Source organism: Eubalaena glacialis, chromosome 1 (assembly GCF_028564815.1).
Source record: "Eubalaena glacialis isolate mEubGla1 chromosome 1, mEubGla1.1.hap2.+ XY, whole genome shotgun sequence".
Classification (NCBI taxonomy): Eukaryota; Metazoa; Chordata; class Mammalia; order Artiodactyla; family Balaenidae; genus Eubalaena; species Eubalaena glacialis.
This window is the reverse complement of record NC_083716.1, coordinates 201,902,652-201,908,651: the sequence shown is the minus strand read 5'-3', so window position 1 is coordinate 201,908,651 and position 6,000 is coordinate 201,902,652.

Genomic DNA, 6,000 nt, shown 5'->3' with positions numbered 1-6,000 from the left:
TAGTTCTGTGGGACCCATAAGTGTAAGCCACCAGAGCCAGAAAATGTAGAGGTGTTCCCTGGTGGCAGCTGCAAAAATTGGGACACCAAACAAGGGTATAAGCTCCTTTCTGGAATATACCACAAAGCTGGAGTGAAGCAGGGGGAGAGCACAAAGATTGTGCCCACCAGCCTCTCTTCCCCAAGATCACCTCCTAGAAGTGTGCCAGACCAGAAAAGCCTGCCGCTCAGGTCAGAGCTCCTGGACAAAGCAGATAGGCCTCTTTCTCAGAAACACTGTGAGTATGTTTTACTAGGCTATCTCTGCAGTGCCCTGGGGGTAGTAGTCTGCCAAGAGCTGTCTCTGATTGTTACAGTCCTCTGGCACCCAGGAATGTAAGCCCCCAGGCCTCCAGAGCCAAGTGATCAAGGGGCATCCTGTGGGCGGCATCCACAAAAACCAGGCACCAGATGCATATAAAACCTCCCCTCTGGGAGATACTGACACTCTGGAGCACAGTAGAGAGAGAGAGAGCACAAAGATGGAGCCCACCAAGAAGAGAAAAAAAAGGTCTAGAGTGGGGAAAAAATATGGCACCTCTAGGTTTAGCAAAATTAAAGTTTTAGTGAGGATGGCACTCCCTGGTTGGAAGGTAGAGATGACACGTGCCAAGGGGTGAGAAAAAAAGGCAACCACTGGCTTTAGCAATGCAGAGGGAGAGTGTGAAAATGGTGCCCACCATCCTCCGTCCCTGGAGAGTATTGCAGCACATCCCACCCTTCTGGTGGATGCTTTAAGATTAGCAGTTGAATCTCTTTCTTGTAAAGTCGAAGTGCTTTTCAAATGGCTGCTTCTGTGCTGGGCCCCGTGGTGAGTGAGTTCATGCAAGCCCTTCAAGGGCCATTTCTCAGATTGCTGCAGCCCTTTGGGTCTCATGGACATGAGCCCTGTTGGATTTCAAAGCCAGATGTTTTGGAGGCTTGTCTCTCATGTGCAAATCTTAAAAGTTGGGGTGCGTTTTTGGGGGTACAAACCCTTCACTCCTCATGGAGCAGCTCTGGGTTTATAAGTTTCCTCCTGATTGTGGGTTGCCATGCCAGGGATGGGGTTTGTGATGAAATTGGGTCTCAGCCTCTCCTACCACTTTTGATGCGGCCTTTTGCTCATTTTCCCCATGTAAAGGAGATGCTCAGCTAGTTTTCAGAGGAAATTGTCCCATATGTAGCTGTAGATTCAGTGTGTCCGCAAGAGGAAGTGGGTCCAGAATCTTCTTACATCATCGTCTTGAACTGCCTCCCTTGCTTGTACTTTTTAAAAAGCTATTAGTCCAGTTTCCTTATTTAACCTTTGGCTATCTGGTTTATCAAGTTTTTGTTTATCCTTTAATGCCCTCCTGTGGCCTACATAGCAATAGTATTATTCTATTTTTGTATTTCCTTCTTCCTTTTGCCATTTTTGTAGTTGCATTTCTGCTTTGTCATAATATGTAACATTTGTACATCAGTTTTCCATTGTCATTCCAACCTTTGCTTCATATATTGCTTTATATATTTTTAAATGCTGACACCATCAGTCCTTTGCCTGAAATTTTCCCAGTTATCACTTGGTTGGATGAGGCTCATCCTTAATACAGAGGTTGTTCAAATAAGGCCCACAGGCCAAATATGGCCCATAGCCCATTTTTATATGGCTTATGAGCTAAGAATTTTTCTCCTTATTTTTAAAGGATTGTATAAAACACACACACACACAAACCAAAGACTAATGAGTGACAGAAACCATATATGACCCTCAAAGCCCATAATATTTACCATCAGGCCCTTTACAGAAAAAGTTTGCTGACCTCTGCTCTTGCAAATTCCTTAAGAAGGGCTGATGGGTACAGAATTCTCTAAGTTTTTATATGTTTCTAACCAATTTTCTTAGTCTTGATATTTGAAGGACAATGTAGCTGGATATAAAATCCTTGGTTCACGCACATTCTTTGAGATTTTTTTTTTTAACACATTCTTAGAGTTTTAAAAAAACGCTACTTGTATTAACTTTTTATTGCTGCTACCTTAAACCCTTAAAATAATACACACTTATTATTTCATAGTTTCTGTGCATCAGGAATACAGACACAGTGAGGCTAGAGTCTCACTCAGGGTTTCACAGGCTGAAAGCAAGGTATCAGCAAGGCTGTGCTTCTCTCTGGAGGTCTAGGGAAGAATTTGCTTTGAAGCTCAACCTGGTTGTTGGCAGAATTCAGTTTTTTTGCTGTTTTAGGACTGAGGTCAACATTTCCTTGCTGGTTTTCAGCCGGGGGCTGCTCTCAGCTCCTAGAGGACACCTGCATTCTTTGCCATGTGGCCTTCTCCATCTTCAAGCCAGCAAGGGCACATGAAATCTTGTGCTTCAAATCTCTGAATTCCCCTTCTGTAACCAGGTGGGGAAAACAGTTTTTAAAAGACTCACGTGATTAGACCAGGATACTCTTCCTTTCTTAAAGTCAATTGTAACATATAATTGAATCATGAGTAAAATCCATTTTCACAGTCCCAGGGATGGTGTAGGCATGTATATCAGAGTGCAGGAAATCTCAGGGCCTTAGAATTCTGCCTACCACACTGCTGCACTGTTGCTTTGCTTGATGTGTTGGTTTTTAAATGTCTGTTGCCAGTTTCTTTTGCCTTTTAAGTTATTTGATCTTTTTGCCTGTAGACTTTGATAACATTTTGTCTTTGAAATCTAATAGTTTTATTAGAATATGTCTCAGAGTTGATCAGTTTTCCCAGGGTACCCGCAGAGTCCTTATAATGTAGATTCAGATATACATTTTTTTTTTCTATTTTTGGAAAGTGTACTTGGGCTGTAGGTTAAAATATTACTTCTATTCTACTGTTTTTTCTTCCTCAGGGCCTCCAATAACATGATTATTATTCCTTCTTTGCCTATTTTCCATTCCATTTACATTTTCTCTGACCTTCTTTATACAATTTTCATTTTCTTGGTTGTTTTCCTGCCTTTCTTCAATGACTGTTATTTTCATCCAAATCTGTTCTCCCTTGAGCATCTTGTAACTTATTCCTCATTTCTGAGACAATTTTGACTTTTTCTTCCATTTCTTTCCTGAGTTTAAACAACTCTCCTTTTACTTCTGATTTTTGTCCATTTCTGGTCTCAGTTTTTGAATTTGTTACCCAGTGGTTTATCGTGTCCTCAAAAGTTTGTCTGAAATACATTTGTTTGGAATGTTCACTTTTCGTGTCTTCTCCTTCATGAATGTTTATTGGAAATTTTCCTCAGTTGAAATGTAGGGAATTTCACTTCCTGACTTTCTGCAGTGGCTCTGTACGGACTTAACTTTCCTCTTGTTCACAGGTATGGTATTTTATGCTTCTCTTTTTTCTTACTGGCCCTAAAATTTTCCTTTTTTCTCTTTCCCCTTAACAATTTCGAAAGAGGGCTTCTCCCTTTTGCCTTTTTTTTTTTACTCCTCCAGAATCTATGCATTTTGATGACTGCCCCCTTAAATCATGCCTGTACCTTTTAAATCATGTATGTACTTTGAAGTTCCTTTCCTGTAGTTCATGCTCTGATCTGCCTGGACACTTTTTAGTATTTCCAGATTTAGGGTGCATTTAGTCTTTGTGGTGGCAGTTCCAGATCAACCTTAGACTCCTTCCCTAGTTTCCTTTTTCTGTCTTCACTGCAGTTATTTTGGTCTACCTTTTTCTGCCACAGAGCCTTTTATTGAGGGAGGTGAGCCAGAAATGTGAGAGAGCCATGCATGGGGATTTGGTGATTTTTTTTCCCTCATTTTACTTATTTTGAAGATTTGACATTACCTGCCTTCGAGTTATATAGAGTATGGTTTTGTGTAGAATTTACTTTTTCTTTCTTGTTTCATATTGCTTGTGAAGGGAATATTAGGAGGCAGACAGCTAAGTAGCTGCCATGTCTTTAGTTACCTGAAAGCCCCTATACCTAGGTTACTAACGAAATAGTTTTAAAAGCTTCAGGAAGAACTTGACAGCTTGTGGCTGTCCATTAGTGCTCTGGAGGAAAACGAGTGTCAGTATGAGGACCCTATCCGCTATTCAAAGCTCTCTGGCTTCAGTGTAAATGAAGTTCACTAGTGACCTTGGTGTATTTTCTCCACTTACAAACTTTTGACATCTGTGGTTTTGATCTGGTCCACCTCCATTTCCCCTTTCTTCTGGAAATATCACTTAGATTTCCTTTGGGGACCACCCTCAGTTTCAGAGATGGACACGTCTCACATAGAGACCTAACCAGTCAGTATATAATTCATCTTTCAAGTCACAGTGATTGGTTCAGGGTGGCATGGAACCAATCCTTCCAATGAGACTCAATCCTGATCTCTTATTAGAACTATGTAAGAAAAGAAGAACACTCTGCTGGGGTTGGTAATCAGGAAATATTCCAGTCTGTTTTAGTCTTCTATATATTGTTCATCGTTTCTGACCATTTAGAAACGGGATTACATTAGCAAATGGTTTACAGAGTCCCTATTGCCCAAGGAAATCCAAGGTGGAGAAAATATTATAGTGCGGTGCCACCATAGAGCCATCTCGCTCAATGAAGTGAGAGATCACCAGAGATAAAAGCCCAGAATAAACACTCTTGAGAAGAGAGATGTCAAATATTATCAAATAGTCAAATTTCTTAGAAAATCTCCTCTTTTTTCGAAAGTATTCTGGGGTAGACCCCACAGCTGAAGTAAAGGAGGACTAGTCCTCCCTTTTTGTTAACAGGCTCAAATATAAACTAGGGAACTTATTAAGAAAAAAAATTGAAATGTGAAACTATTTTTAGAAAATATATAATATGTGGCCAGATGTTTTTAGAGAGGCTTAGAGAGTAAACAAGCTATGGCTCTCTAGATAAAATTGACCCCTGAGATAAAAACTAGACCAAAAGGTATTCTGTTAAGAATTGGAAGCCTGTAGGTAAAGAAGCCAGGAGAATCGTGCAAGTGAAAGGAGCACTGAAATAACAATTGTTCAATACTGGCTAAGAAGCTGAAGGACAATCCAAAATCTGTCTAATCATGGCCGCTCTGAGGGAGACCTGAGTCCACAACAGTTCCTCGTCCTTCCTCTAAACTCCCAAGTGGAACAATGTAGCATTCTTGTTGATATTAGCGTTCTCTACCCTTAATCCTGCTACTCTGGAACATCAGATCCTCAGATGAGTTTTGAAGTTGTCTAAAAAGCAAAATGACTTACAGTCAGAGTGAGAGAGAGAGAGAAGAATTTTGTCTTAATGTAAAAATGACTGACATGATAAAAGATGATGAAGAATTTGAAAATGTATAGTAATCATAGAAGCTTGAGAAGAAATAAACTTTATTTGATTTGGTCTACTAGAACCATCCTAAAATAAACTTGATTTGGTCTACTAGAACCACTCTAAAAACTGAGAATTTACAACAATTCTAAGTCTCAACCCGTATCTGATACTTTGGGATCTCTGTTGGAGAAATATTCCTTTATTCTTTGTGGCACCTACAGATTTAATAGGCAGGATCAACTTCCAGAGAAAATATACTGCAGCCCTTTCATATTATCAGATTATAGCTGATGTGACATTAGAATACACTAGTCTAAAGAAATGACTCAAAGAATTACCAAAGATACTTACATGTGGAATCCCCAAAAAAAGGTCAAACTCATAGAAACAGAGATTAGAAAAGTGATTTCCAGGGGTTGGGAGATAGAGGAAATAGGAAGCAGTTGGGAAAAGGGTACAAACTTTCAGTTATAAGATAATGTATAACATGATGATTGTGGTTGAAAATACTGTCTTGTATAACTAAAATTTACTAACAGAGTAGAAATTAAATGCTGTCACCAAATTTTTTTTAAAAAGATGTGAGGTGATGGATGTGTTAATTAGCAAGATGAGAAGAATCTTTCACAGTGTATATCAAATTATTACAATGTATACTTTAAATATCTTATAATTTAATGTCAGTTATACCTCAATAAAGCTGACCAAAAAGTTACCAAAGAA